This window comes from Lepisosteus platostomus, chromosome 9 (assembly GCF_059453375.1).
Source record: "Lepisosteus platostomus isolate fLepPlt1 chromosome 9, fLepPlt1.hap1, whole genome shotgun sequence".
In the NCBI taxonomy this organism is placed as follows: domain Eukaryota; kingdom Metazoa; phylum Chordata; class Actinopteri; order Semionotiformes; family Lepisosteidae; genus Lepisosteus; species Lepisosteus platostomus.
This window is the reverse complement of record NC_142619.1, coordinates 24037001-24052563: the sequence shown is the minus strand read 5'-3', so window position 1 is coordinate 24052563 and position 15563 is coordinate 24037001. Positions and strand designations below refer to the sequence as shown.

The window sequence follows — 15563 nt, the reverse complement described above, 5'->3', positions numbered from 1 at the left end:
AATACTTTGTTACCCACTTCGGTTGGCTATTGAAATAGCTGTTTAACAGTCTCTGGTTTTAATCTGGCAAAACACTGCATATGCAGACTAGTTATTTTCCCCACCAAAGATAATCATTTTCTTAAACAATTTGTGATACTATCATAGTAATGTAGGAATGCCAGATCCCAGCATCTCCAGTTGTGCAATATATCTTTGTAACCTACTGCATGATACAGTATAGCAACTCCCTGTTTTAAAAAATATACTGTTGTATTCATATAGCATTTCAATAGAAATTGAATGTGGAGCATTAGTATTACTATTATCTTCATAAGGATATTTTTTTTTTTGTGAAGAGCAGAAATGTATACAGCAATCCAGATATGATTCACCTATGGCATTTTTTGTCTTGTATTCTATGCTTTTGGATATGTATCCGAGACCATATTTACCTCTTTGATTACTTCTGTACTATGCCTAGATGCTGATAGTGAAGAACATAGCACAGCTTCTAAATCTCTCTCCCACCGTGCACTTTCTCATTATTTTTTTACCAATGGCATATTTATGCCTTACATTCTTCGTACAAATATCCTGAACTTGCTACATTATATTTGACAGGTACATTGCCCACCAAATGTATTAGGACAGCAAAGTCAAAACTGTAATTTTTGCTTTACACTCAAGCAATTTATATTTGTGATTATGAAATCAATATGATTGACAAGTACAATATATGTTTTATTTGGGGGTAATTCCCTGTACACATTTGATCAAATCAGAACAAAAATACTCTGTGTTCAGGTTTTAAATAACCCTATGTTTTAGGATTTTAATTGAATTTCAGAGACTAAAAATCAGTATTTTGTTGCATATTCTTTTGTGGCCATGATAAATGTTTGTGGTCTTCAAACCTCTAAGCTCAAGAAAATGTTTTGCTTTAACATGCTTTGCCAAGCCTTTGCTACAGCCCCTTTGACATCCTGCCTATTACTGGAGTATATAGTCTTATTTTTTTTATTTCAGCAAACTTAATGTAAAATGCATGCTCAAATGGTTTTAAATCTTGGAAATTCTTGGTTGCACTGGCCATACAGTATGTTGTGGATCATTGTCATGCTTAAAGGTGAAGCACTTCTCAATAACTATGGAGGCATTTTACATAAGTAGGTAAAATAAATCTGTTAACTTCATTGAGAGGTGGCCATGCATGCCAAGGGACTGACATTACCTTTACCATGTTTCATGAATGAGGTGGTGTTCTTTGGAGCAACTTTCTTTCCACACTGCAACCTTTACCAAAGTTATAGAAACATTAATCTTGATATCATCTGTCTATAAAGCATTATTCCCAAACTTCTGAGAAAAGTACAATCTGTTTTTTTTTCTGTTCTTGGTGCTGATGAGTGGTTGATAAGTTGTGGATTTTGCAATTTTGTAATTTTGCGATCTTAATCTTCAGTGAATTGTGAGTTTGATATCTTCACCCTTATACACAGGAGTATGTTCATGATTTTGCTGACAATTGTTTTAAGATTTTCCTTGACAACCCTGAGAATTTGTTGACTCAACTTTTGTAGATGGTTTCTTTAGTACATTCCAATTTGTTGATTTAGCTACACTATACCCATTTTTTGTGATAGTTTTTATTATCTTCTAAAGTGTTGTTTTCATCCATACTACTGAGTACATACTCCAAACACTTAGATAAAAAAAGAGCTTAGTAGTATGTGCACAGCTCTTTTATGATTGCCTGCTTACCCAACTAGAGACATCTGTCAGCCAATTGCACCTATCCTTTTGCTTCTTCAAAATAAAGAGGTTCAACACTATCAATTCTATTGAGCCAAGGTTAACTAAACAGACATTATTAAAACTAGTTATTGTGAGTTATAGTTTATTTTGGGGAAATCATTAGAGTTTATAGTGTTATAGTGTCACAGTTTAAACCCACACTGTAGCAATACTTTTGGAGGGCAATGTACAGTATCTTATCTTTTCTGAATTGACCATGCTTTGTTATCTTTATTGTATTAAAGATGTTAATTGCTCCCCCAGCATCCCCCATATAATCTACAAATCATATGTGAGTGTGTATCAGTTTCTCAAAATGATCCAGGTACTGAAAGCAAATAAATTTAGGTTGTATATACAAGTTCCAAAATCAAATTATGTGGTGTTCTAATTCTTATGTTATCAGAACCTGTCCACCTTATTATTACCCTCACAGTCAGTTTTGAATTTACATGCAGCATCAGTAATTCCCTAGGAATTCCCTAGGCTGAGAAGTGTGATCCCTCTGTAGTTGTAACACACCCTCTGGTCGCCCTTTGGACCACCACTGCAGGGACAAATAGCAAAAATTATATTTCTCCATAGGGCTGCTGGGCTGATTCTCTATGACAGGGTGAGAATCGAGGCAATCAGGCAGGACCTTAAAATGGAGTCATAGCCGAGGCAGTTGAGATGGCTCGAGCATCTGGTATGGATGCCCACCACAGTGCCTCCTGCTGGAGCTGTACCAGGTACAGCCCACTGGAAAGCGACCCTTTTGCAAACCCAAAACTCAGTGGAGGGATTATATCTCTCAGGTGCTTGGTAATGCCTGGGAGTCTCTTGAGGAAGAGCTGGAGACTGTTGCTGGGGAAAGGGAAGTGTGGTCTGCTCTGCTCAACCTGTTATTATTGTCTCTCTCAGCAGGAATAAGCGGTAAGAAAATGAGATGTACTGAGATGAGATTGGTTGGGGAAAGTTTTATAATGCTGCTGATCGGGCCTTTGTTAGATTATTTTAGTAGTTTATTTCAGAGGGTACACTGTGTAGTGTATTACTTCACTTAGAATTAAGAGTTATTGAAGATTTCTAATAATCTTTGTGTGCCTGAACCAAACAGCCTGTTTCCTGTCTCCTACCTGCTGACTTCTTTACCAATCACTAACTGTATTTTCCCCACATAAAAAGTGGTTCCTCTAACTTTGTACCTCCTCTCTCCACTGAACCAGCTTGGCTGACTGACTGACAACAGAACCACATGCCTGCCACAGTTGTCTGAACTTTGGGACTTAAACTTTTAACCCAAGGGCCAAGTTAGGCAGTGAACCCATACACAAAGACAGAATTGTGCCCGAGGTTTAGCCTGTAGCATGACCTTGAGACCAGCTACAGTAGTTATCACCATGTGTTTGGTTGATCAACAGAGAAATACGGTTGGACTTTTCATTGACATGCCTGAATATAGCATTATTCAGCATTAGCCACTACACCAGGAACAAACCGAGTTTGTCTCCATTTTGTCTTACTTGCCTTACTTAATAATAATAATAATAATTGCTTACACTTATATAGCGCTTTTCTGGACACTCCCCTCAAAGCGCTTTACAGGTAATGGGGACTCCCCTCCACCACCACCAATGTGCAGCATCCACCTGGAAGATGCGACGGCAGCCATAGTGCGCCAGAACGCTCACCACACATCAGCTATCAGTGGGGAGGAGAGCAGATGCCAATTCATAGAAGGGGATTATTAGGAGGCCATGATTGGTAAGGGCCAATTGGAAATTTGACCAGGACACCGGGGTTACACCCCTACTCTTTTCGAGAAGCACCCTGGGATTTTTAATGACCACAGAGAGTCAGGACCTCGGTTTTACGTCTCATCCGAAGGACGGCGCCTGTTTACAGTATAGTGTCCCCATCACTATACTGGGGCATTAGGACACACATGGACCACAGGGTGAGCGCCCCCTGCTGGCCCCACTAACACCTCTTCTAAAAACTAAGCAACCTTAGTTTTTCCCAGGAGGTCTCCCATCCAGGTACTGACCAGGCTCACACCTGCTTAGCTTCAGTGGGTTGCCAGTTGTGAGTTGCAGGGTGATATGGCTGCTGGCTACTTATCTTACTTGCCCTAACTGAGCAGTCACCACCCTGTGCACAGACTTTGTCCCAGTTTCATTGGCATGCCTGAATATAGCATTATTCAGCATTAGCCGCTACACCAAGAGCAAACCGAGTTTGTCCCCATTTTGTCTTACTTGCCCCAACTGAGCAGTCACCACCCTGTGCACAGAGCTTGTCCCAGTTCAGCTCAACATTAACCCAGACAATCCATTTGAGAGAATCGACTGTAGAGAGACAGCAGCATCTCTCTCTTCCTGATACCTCGAGCTACTTAAGGACTGGAGTGGCACCAAGCCAGAAGAGCACAGATTGGACAGTACTGCAACTGACCCAATCAGGTGTTCCCCATCTTTCTTTACGAATTCACAGTTGTGGATGAATATAATTCACCTTCTCAAGAATGAAATTGTTATATTAATACGTTATGATGAATTTAATTACTTGAAGCAGCAGTAATTACTTAGGAGTGCCTGAATATTGATTATGTAAATGAGACTGATTAGGAAGTTAGTGTAATTAACGGTATTCTAACAGTAGTATCCTTATTTTTATGTATCTTTCCTGTATCTGCTTTATATTAGGATTTTTTTATGTACATATTATTTTTATGTATCAATTAATGTATCCTATGTGTTTTAAATCCTTGTGAAGACTCCTAATATGCCGATTGATTCCTAAAAACCAAAGTAAACTCATGCAATCTACTGCTATAACTAAACATTGTGCCAGAAAAGTCATTCAAACTACAACTGTGTATTAGTGTAAACACTGTGTTTTTTTGTTGTGTCATAATGTTGTAATTTCTTTAAACAATAAAAAATATATCCACAAAAATGTTTCTGGAATACCTTCAAAGTAGGAGATATTTCTCAAATAACTTCTGTAACCAAGGAAGCTATTGTTGAACTCATAGTTACATTCACAGTTCTTAAACTAATACCGTTAACATATGCTATGTTGATGTTATGAATAAGTACCAACATAAAGTATGTTAATACCAAAATTTACTTTCCATTAAGAGGTTACATTTAAAGAGAGCAACCTTCTTGATAAAAGTAAAACAGGAAATGGAAAAGTGTAATTTTAAAAGTCATTACAAAAACTGTGTGCACTCTATGAAGTCATTACAAAAACTGAATAAAGCTTCAACACTTACTAAAGTTACTAAAGGGACAATTTATTATATCAAAACTTAGTAGGTGTAATTCTATTGACAGTACAGTTAATATTCAGAGAAATGGGATTCCTGCATAAATCACAATGACAACTTGACTGCCACAGTATTCACAAAATTCAGATCACTACTGTCTCTGGTAATGGCTATCTTGTAACTTTTAATGCCTATAATGTTTCATCCCCTTCTTAGTGAAATGCACCACATAACACCATAACTTATCTACAAAATTGTTTTGCCAATTGACTTTTTTTGTAGTTCACCTGCAGTTTAGTGACATTGTTTACAGCAAGTGTGCAGGGATTTGCTTGGAAACTTTCAAAACTACTTCCAATTTTCTACTTTTTATTAGGTTTTATTATTTCTGGAAAAAATGGTCCTGGTATGAGTGTGTGTGTTTGTGTCTGGCATCCCATCCAGGGCGTATCCTGCCTTGTGCCCGTTGCTTTTTTTTAAGTCTTAAAATCAAATTTATTTTAAACTCTGTTCCTTATTCACTTTTTTTCAGGTCAAATTGAAATTCTGTATACACATTTGAAAGGGCCATTTTTGTTATGCTTTTTACTTTAATAATTTAAAGGTGAAATTCAGAAACTAAACAACTGGAAAAAAGGGACATTTTTTTCAATGCAGTCAATGTGATTAGCTTTTTACAGTCACATTGCCCCTTTTAAGGAATACAAATGACAACATTTAATCTCCTAAAAATAAGTTAGACTGATCTTCTTATTCCTTTACTCGAAGAAGTTAGTTTTCATTTAGGAGCCATGAATATCAAGCTTCTTTCCACCAAAAACTACTTCCAAGTATTATTCCAATTTTTAAAAGGAGAAATTCAAAGATATTTAAACTTAATCCATAACAACATCATAATATAGATTTCATTTACCCAATTATTAAACCAATTATGATCAGACATGTCTACAGGAAAACATGGTTTTAGCAGTATTATGTTACAGGGTAACTTCTCTTCATCAGGTTCAAGTTTGTCAAGACTGAAGGGAGAATGGATGAAGCAGACACATTTTAGAGGAAAACCTGATTCAATCTGCTAAAGATCTAATACTTGGATGCAAATTCATCTTTCAGCAGAAAAATTACAGAAGGCATATGGTCAAAACTACAATGGAATGGCTTAACATGCACAAAATAAGAAAGCAGTCGAAAATCTGTGTCATGATTTGAAAATTGCTCTCCATCAAATACACCTAACCAACTTGACAGAGCATGAGCAAGTCTGAAGAAAGAAAGGGGAAAAACTGCAGCACGCAGAGACACTTATCTGAAAAGACTTGCAGCTGTAATTGTTAGCAAAGGAACTTTTGGAAAGTATTGCCTCAGGAGTTGAATACTCATGCAATCAACACAATTTAGTTTTTAATATTTTCTTTGCAGTTTTTGCTGACATTTCAGTGATGAACCTGTTCAGTTTGAGTAATGCATTTTTATGAAAAATTCACTTTACAAATTTTGAATTCAACAAAATGGGACAACATTGAAAGGGGATGGATATTTTTGCAAAGCCCTGTAATTTATCTTTTTCTGTGTTGTTATAGGTGCGTTTTATATTAGAACCTCTAATATGCAACATTTTTCATCCAAATTGTCTATTGAAGGGAAACAGTCTGCTCTATGCAAACAATATTATTAATTTATTTAATTGACACATTTATCCAAAATAATTTATATCTGCACCCATTTATACAGTTGAGTACTTTGCTCGAACAATCTGAGTGAAGTACTGCAGTCAAAGGTACAACAGCAGTGTCTCACAATTTTCCAGTTACAAGTCCAGAAGCCTAAAAACTGTTCCATATGACAGCCTGTAATGTTACATGTATATTATGGGAACTTTGCTCACAACAACATTAATCCCGTTGACTTTTGGTTTTGGGATATTTGGACTATAAACACAGTGTGTGCTGAGGAGCAAGTGAGTCCATGATAATAGCTATAATGTAAGAAAATGATTACAGTCACCAGAGAATGGAGTTGTGTGTTGAAGGATGGTGAACTGACAAATAAATTGGTCTGGTGTAGAACAGTATCAGAGCTATCAAATTAAAATTCAACAATTAGCCCCTGAAATAATCATTTTCCTTGAAGCCATTCCAGAGGTACCCTGCAGAGTAATAATAATAATAATAATTGCTTACACTTATATAGCGCTTTTCTGGACACTCCACTCAAAGCGCTTTACAGGTAATGGGGACTCCCCTCCACCACCACCAATGTGTAGCATCCACCTGGATGATGCGACGGCAGCCATAGTGCGCCAGAACGCTCACCACACATCAGCTATCAGTGGGGAGGAGAGCAGAGTAATGTAGCCAAGAGTAGTATACTCCTGCAATCTACTTACCTATTTTAGAGCATGAGTTTGCTAAATGCCTATAAAATATTTAGGGCAGCACAGGGGCACAGTTCTTAGCTCTGCTGAAGCACAGCATTGGGGCCCTGGGTTCAATACCAGACCTGGGGTGCTATCTGCTTGGAGTTTTTATGTTTTCCCTGTGTGCTGGGTGCTCTGGTTTCCTCCCACAGTTCACCGTCATACTGGAAGGTTAATTGTCTTCTGAGAAAATTAGCCCTGGTATGAGTTTATGCACGTTTGTAACTGTGATGGACTGTTATACCATCCAGGGTCTATGGATGGATAGACCTATGCAATACTGTTGTGGAAAGTGGCCTTCAGCTGATTGCCTTATTCTGAAGTTTCGCAACACTGGATATTTTTTTAATTACAGTATCTACATAGCCGTCCTTGAGCCATGAGGCAAGAAGATACAGAAGATCAAATGAACAGTACTAATAGTTAAATCAGGCTATGTTACTTCAACCTTAAGTCACTAAATTGTCCATATTATAACATCAATATTTAACAATGAGCACACCATTACAAGACCTTCACGGGATTAGTCAGGGGACAAAATAAGTTTCAGTACAAGACAAATAAAGGAACAGACAGAGTGGAAAGGAACAACAGGCATTATCATCACAAGAAGACTGTACTGTGATTTTACCTCTACGCTGTCCGGGTAGCCTAAACCATAAAAAAGCTGAAGATTTAAATAGAAAATTTGTAGCTTTATTATTAAAATGGGTTGCTGTTTTGTTTATTTTTGGAAATGCTCATTTCTTTCACTGTGGAATAAGCATGCTAACAACATCTCTCCTACTGTACGTTAGTGATGGCTTGTGTAGAATGCGGAAATTATTTCCCATTAATTTGCAAGCAGCTTTTTTTAGGGAGAGAGAGATTTAGTCCTGGCTAAGAACCTTTTTATTTATTACTGTAGGATGTGGGTTCTCTCTTTGCCTTGTAAGGCGTTTAGTGTGTAGATCAGGGGTTGACAACCTACAGCAAGCGTGTCATTGTAGACATGCAAAGGGATTTTTAATGGCACATGCAATGAAATCGGCACGTGCAATACAATTCTATAAAACCACTAAGAAATCAAGTTAAAAAACAATTAAAACTATGCTTTACTGTTCTGCAATTCATGCTACCCCATGAATGCTCTTTGGTGTAGAAAAAATATTCACTTGATAATTTACTGCACCCCTGCTATGGTCAGAAACCAGAAATGCTTCATAAAAAGATCATTGCAGCTCGCAATGGCCACCTCATGGTATATTTACATTGTATTCTTCATAAGGAAAATCTCTGTGCCAAGATTCTGAATTATGACCTTAATAATATGATGACTACAGTGGTGAAAATAGTACATTTTATTGTTGCCCAGTGTGCCTTGACTCACAAGGCAGTTCAAATTCTGTTACTAGCCTAAGATTGGAGAACTCAGCAAGGGGAAGGATCACAATAAATGATAAGGGTGCATATTAATATAATAATATCTAAAATTAACACATTTTAATATTTAATTTTTTTAAATCACAATGTATGTAGGGCAACTATTGACACTAACACAAATTTGTAAAAATAAATGCAATGAGCTAACTCTTGGCATGCCCCTTCTGAAAGGCTGTCGACCCTACGGTCTAGATTACAAGGGTAGAATGCAGATCTTTCTATGCCTGTAGAAGTCAGAACTTTGGTTATTCACTGCCCTATAAATACTGTACGTGTTCACAGTGTAATTGTAGTATGTTATGTAATGTTTTGTGTTGTATATCTGCGTTAATACGTTAATAATTATTTGTGCAGTCTTGGTTTCAACCTAGTGATTGCATGTCAAGTAATATTTGGTATTCACTAGATTAAGGAGGAACATTCTTCATCTTTTACAGCAAACAGAGCAAGCCAATATCAGGGCCTAGATTTTGTACATGACTGGATAATTTATTTAATAATTTTACCAACCCCTGTAATGCACCAATTTGTGGCTGCTGTTTTTTACTGCCCTTAATTTAGTCTACAATACAGTACTTTAGAAATGTCATCCATTTCATGTGATCGGACATCCAAACGTGATGGGTAGAAAAGGCAAATGTTGAGTTTGTGCATGTGAAACATGTGATCATGTGAAACATGTAAAACATGTGACCATGTGAGTTGCATTATTCAATACAGCTTCTGAATTCATAATCTAGCAAGACCATTTAGCCTCCATGGTCACTGAATTTTGTTTGTTTGTAAGCTTAGTCACAAGAATGAACTTGGAAACAACCCACTACTATGACATGATTTGCCATAAAAACCATTCCATGTGCCACTTTACTGACAAAATCAATACGGATCCAAGATAAATAAAATGTGCTACACTGTATATAAAATAAATATAATGACAGAAATCTTGTGTTTAGCACCTGGAAAAGATCCTTTGGAAAAGTACAAGTATTGAACAATCCAATATGGGAATCTAATTCTCTTAACACCCTTGACTATAAAATTCCTATAGCACAAAATCCACAGTTACATCACTGATTAATAAATTAATTAAGGAACCAAAACAGGTTACTTAAGCTTTCTGTTTTGTATACGTAGAATGTGCACTAACTGGCAGATGTGCGTCTTTTACTCTTTATCCAAAGCTCATTCTTCTGTTTTTCAGAAAGAATAATCTGTCACAAAAATTGTTTTGAACAGTTGCAATGTTTGAGGAAAATGAACAGAGTGCACTTTTTTTCCACAATATTTTCATCATTTTGTATTTTTAAGGGAATTCAAAATATAATTTCTCTTTCTTAGTGTTCTCAGTATTTGAAGTGCAAAGTCAAATTTGCAGTGCATATTACACAGAAATAAGGAAGTGGAAAAATAAGATTTGACAAAAATCTTTCAACTTGAAATTGAAAAAAACGAAAGCAAGTGTGTATAAATCATATTGTGATCCCAAGCCAAACAACTGATATTTTTGCGTTCTCAAAAATATAATTAGTTTTTAATTATTTGTACGTCTCTACCAAATACACGTGAAAACTGCATTTTTAAAAATGCTAACAGACTGAAAAACAAGCCAGGCTCTCATACTTTAGTTGCTAATTTGCAAGGCAATCAAAGACATAAAAAATACTGTAGATGCATTAAAAAATACATTCACTTGTACAGTTATAAAAATATCTTTGCAGTATAGTGACTGAGAGGGTCTTGTGGAAGGAGAAATTTAGGTTTCATCATAATAAGCACATAATTGATATTGGGTGAATGGAAAGTCTAAACAATAGTAATAGTAAACCACCCTTATATTTGGAGTGCCTTAACTACCTTTATCGCAAGGCAGCACAGTCGTGTAATCCATCAATCGATGAAGATTTAATAAAACACACATAAACAGATTGCATTAAACCAAGCTCAGATCTCATTTGCACTGACCCAGAAGGGTCAGTGAGATATTATTTAAAAAGGCACACCTGCATACATTCTCTTCTGCTTTCACCAAAAACAGACATACATACTATAGCCAATAAAAACACATACTCACATAACACAAACATGTACAGAGAGACATATAGATCCCTACCATAAAAAAGCACTCTTGACAATTAAGTACTGGAACTGTGCAACAGTATCATGTCTTGCAGCAATGTAGATGTTGAGAGGGTTTCATAAAATGCTAATATACGTCAACACATTATAGTCTAAATGGGCATGAAGAGACTGGAAACTATTGCTGAAAAAAAGGAAAAAGGAAGAAGCAAAGATTTCTGAGTAGACATGGGTCTGAGACTGCTTTTTGTGTTGATGTGTATTATAATGCTCTTGAACAAAATGTAACCCCTAATCAAATCATCACTGAGTCCAGAGTTTTATCCTCCAATTCTTCTATTGTCATCAGTATAATAAACCATAACAAAATCACAGCAGCCATATCACCCTGCAACTCACAACTGGCAACCCACTGAAGCTAAGCAGGTGTGAGCCTGGTCAGTACCTGGATGGGAGACCTCCTGGGAAAAACTAAGGTTGCTGCTGGAAGAGGTGTTAGTGGGGCCAGCAGGGGGCGCTCACCCTGTGGTCCATGTGGGTCCTAATGCCCCAGTATAGTGATGGGGACACTATACTGTAAACAGGCGCCGTCCTTCGGATGAGACGTAAAACCGAGGTCCTGACTCTCTGTGGTCATTAAAAATCCCAGGGCTCTTCTCGAAAAGAGTAGGGGTGTACCCCGGTGTCCTGGCCAAATTTCCAATTGGCCCTTACTAATCATGGCCTCCTAATAATCCCCCTCTATCAATTGGCTTCATTACTCTGCTCTCCTCCCCACTGATAGCTGATGTGTGGTGAGCGTTCTGGCGCACTATGGCTGCCGTCACATCATCCAGGTGGATGCTGCACATTGGTGGTGGTGGAGGGGAGTCCCCATTACCTGTAAAGCGCTTTGAGTGGAGTGTCCAGAAAAGCGCTATATAAGTGTAAGCAATTATTATTATTATTAAAATCAAACATACAGCACTGGGCAAAACATAAAATTGAACAACAATCTACGAATAGGACCACCTTTCATAATAGAACTTTGATTCCTCTGCTCTTGTCATGTGAAAAATTCCTTCCCAGGAGCAATAGTGTTCAACACACATTTAATGCTCTACAATGGTATCATTGCCTACAATTATACTGTATAGATCCTGAGGCGGTGTGGCTTTTCTGATGCGTTGCCTGACAACCAGTGACATTGTAGCATATTAATATAATACTATTGTAATTAATATTTCATTTTTATAGAAAAGCAATTAATCGATAATACAGAATTTGTATGGTATATCCACTTTTTTTCCAGATTTAATATCAAGTGTACATGAAAGAAGCCATGAATAAATAAAATATTTTACATTTTAATACTACATTATGCATTTTTCCCTGTTGTTAGACTTGACCTAATATTGTTGTATGCATTTTATTTTCACAGAATTCTAAACCACAAAGTCTATTCTAATTTAATATTTAAGGAAAGTGTAATTACACCAACAGGAATTGTGCTTGTATTTATCTACTTGGCGTTATAATAAAATTGCCAGATTTACAAAAATCACTTTACTGTGCCTTAAATTGCTATAAAATCTATGTATTTTCGGCAATTGTCACTTCTGATTCTGAGCGCTGTATAGGTACAGCAAAGCCAACACCTGTTACAACTCAAACAGCTTTCACCTAAAACATAAAGTATTTGAAAACTGTTCTGTTTTTTTATTATTATTCAGGGCAAGTGTTGGTAAACTACAATTATTTTGTATCTTTCTGCCTGATTTAAAAAAAAATGCTTTCAGGGTTCCTTCTCTGATAATGTGCCTTCCTGACATACCTGTTAAGTTACAAAAATCCTTTTAAAACTGCGAAACGTGTAATTTATTTTTTTTCTTGGAAGTCATTTTGGACACAATTTAATGTGAATGCTCTAATTATTCAGCTTCACACAGGCACGCGCACACGTGCGTACTACAGTACGTATGGTTGTGCATATATAGCTTGAACATTCATTTCACACAAGCGCGATTAATCATCAGCTAAGAATAACGAAAAACAGGAGTGGTAAAAGGTTGATATGAATGCTAATTGATTGCTTGTTTTCTAATGTACACACATCACGTTCACGTTATATCAGTTATTGAAGTAGTAACATCTCTCAAGCTGCGATGCTAATTAAAGGAAAATCCTTGGCCATTGTCTCAGCTGCATTACATCATTATTCCCACCCTTCCCTTTAACTCTTCATCTCTGTCATTTTAACGGTATCACCATTTAATGTTTTCTTTTCACATTAATACATATCGACACACATCACAGAGAAAAAAAAAATGTTTATCCGTCAAATGTGCATTCTCGTAAGCATCGCCCATTCATTCACTACCTTGCACATCTGTAAGAAGTTTCCTTACCACTGTGCAAGCGGTCTTACTGATCACCTTGGAGATACCTTGCATGGGAAGGGTTTCAGAAATAAAGACTGGGTTGTGTGGAGGAAAATCAAACGAAATATTTCACTGTTTTGAAAATACTATTCACTCATACTTACAATGTATTCTTCAACGTCCGCTCCCTCAATAGATCAATGACAACCGCAGTCTCCGTGAGCTAATGGAATCACACAGTTGCCCACTCCAGGATCATTTGTACCCAATCCAGCAAGAAACCTTCACTAGAAATTCGCAACGATGTAAAAGACAATAATCTGTGGATACGCAAACTCGAAATCCACATCTGGCATTTTTAAAAACTTAATAATGACAAGCTTATCGATGCCATTTTATCAAAAAATGTCCATTGCTAAAAAAATGGCATGTTACAATTTCTGCTTTAGGAAGCAGAGCTGGGTATAGACCATTGTTTGTGCCGAAGGAGGGGAGATGGATCTTAAAGTTGCAGCCGTGAATTTTGTGAAGCATCGGGAAAACGTATTGCATTTTATAAAATAAAGTCTTGCACATTAAAAAATTAGCTTTTATTATTTGCCATTAAGGTTTTGTATGCCTCACTCGCAGTTATGTATCACATGTGCAGTTGATTAAGAGATGTACAAATATTAGACAGCATGTACACCAGATGTGGTATTTCTGACTGGCAGGATTCGCATAGTATATCTGGTGATTGATTTTGTTTTATTTATACTTTCTATATAGTGATTTAGTCAATGCAATGTTATAGCAGAAACGAAACGTGGATTTTCCAGTATTATATTGCTATATTATCAATGATAGAAGGGCGTAATGTCAGTATACAGTTTTATAGTATTTCATACTTCATCATCTGAACACCGGCATTCATAAAAATTCCGATTAAAATACCTGCCCACCTATCTTTCCTGTCCTCCCCCGTTGAAACAATGGTTTCCACCAGTCTCTAAATAAATTCTGAAGTAATCACGTCTGCTCTCCCAATTAGGTTTAGATTTCCCTTGATATGTGGTGGTTTTACTATACAGCGCTTTTGATTCCGCATTGGTGAAATGTTTGCACTAGGAAAAAAAAGCCAAAGAGTATGAACTAAGCATCATTTGGGAACTTTAACAGTACCTCATCTCATACGGTTACTCCCTATTGACACTTGGCTGCGACCAGGTGTTGAATAATTGGGTTAATGGTGATGCAGAGAGCTCTGAGTAGAGCATCAGGATGCTAAGGACGGACGTCACACCTTGAGACCAAGCTGATTTCGTATAGGGCGTCACCACGGCTGTGCTTTCAGTACTCAATAGACAGGGTTGTGGGTCGAGTACAATAACTTGCAAATCTTTGTGATTAAGAAACAACAGTTTCTAAAGAATTATTATTAAAACACAGTATTCTACATACTGTAATAAAGGTATGTATGGATTAAATTGAAATTTATTCTGACCGTTTTGAATCCTAATTTAAAGCACACTGAAGTGTTTCCGTTTTCCCTTTTAAAGTGAATGAAAAAAATAGATCAGAGATATACTGTATTGTGAGTTTATGGTTGCGTTATTTCTAATGTATTGTATATACAGTAGGTCTAACGTTGTCGTTTATTTTCCTAAGGGCTGTCTCCACTAAGTCTCCTTTTTATGTAATTTTTATTGCCAGTAATTAATATTTTATTTACGATTTTCTTCCAGACTGAACAAAAAAAAATCCAAACTACATCATGTAACGTGCACATTGAAAATAATATAGTATATTAAAATCGAACAAATTATATATTGAATATATCTACTGTAAATATGATATATTAATACAATAATGTTAAACTACTGTATAATCATATTAACATGTGTTCCCCAGTAATGCACAATCCAAAATCAGAAAAGAGTTCACCATATTAAAGCCCACTGTATTTAGAGTTGGAAATGAAAGTTGAAGAAGCTTGAATGGCGTCCTGTAACTTGATTTTATTCTTCAACAAAAGCATGCACATGCACATCTTCCAAGAATGCATTTCACATACACAGTATTTTAACCAGCCCTATCACATACTGTATACAGTAGGTATACTTCTTTTAATTTAGAATTTTACTAATGTGCGGCTAAATGCACAATTTCTAACAAAAGAAGTATTATAGCAATCATAAATTGTGGTGCACATACTGTACTCAGGCTCTACTTTTTTCTTAGAAAAGTTTATATCCCCACTACCTAATCCTTTAGAAGT

At 36.6% G+C, this 15563-nt stretch overlaps 1 protein-coding gene across 11 annotated transcripts in view; it reads right to left on the bottom strand.

Annotated features, from left to right (window-relative positions):
• The window catches only part of ppfia2 (PTPRF interacting protein alpha 2), a 308407-nt gene extending 294644 nt beyond the window's left edge, over positions 1 to 13763 (bottom strand). For all 11 annotated transcript variants that reach the window (XM_088647226.1, XM_088647230.1, XM_088647231.1 and 8 more), the window contains exon 1: positions 13471 to 13763. The gene's annotated coding sequence lies outside the window, so the exon portion shown is untranslated. The remainder of the gene's footprint in view (positions 1 to 13470) is intronic.
• Between the last annotated feature and the right edge of the window lie 1800 nt (positions 13764 to 15563).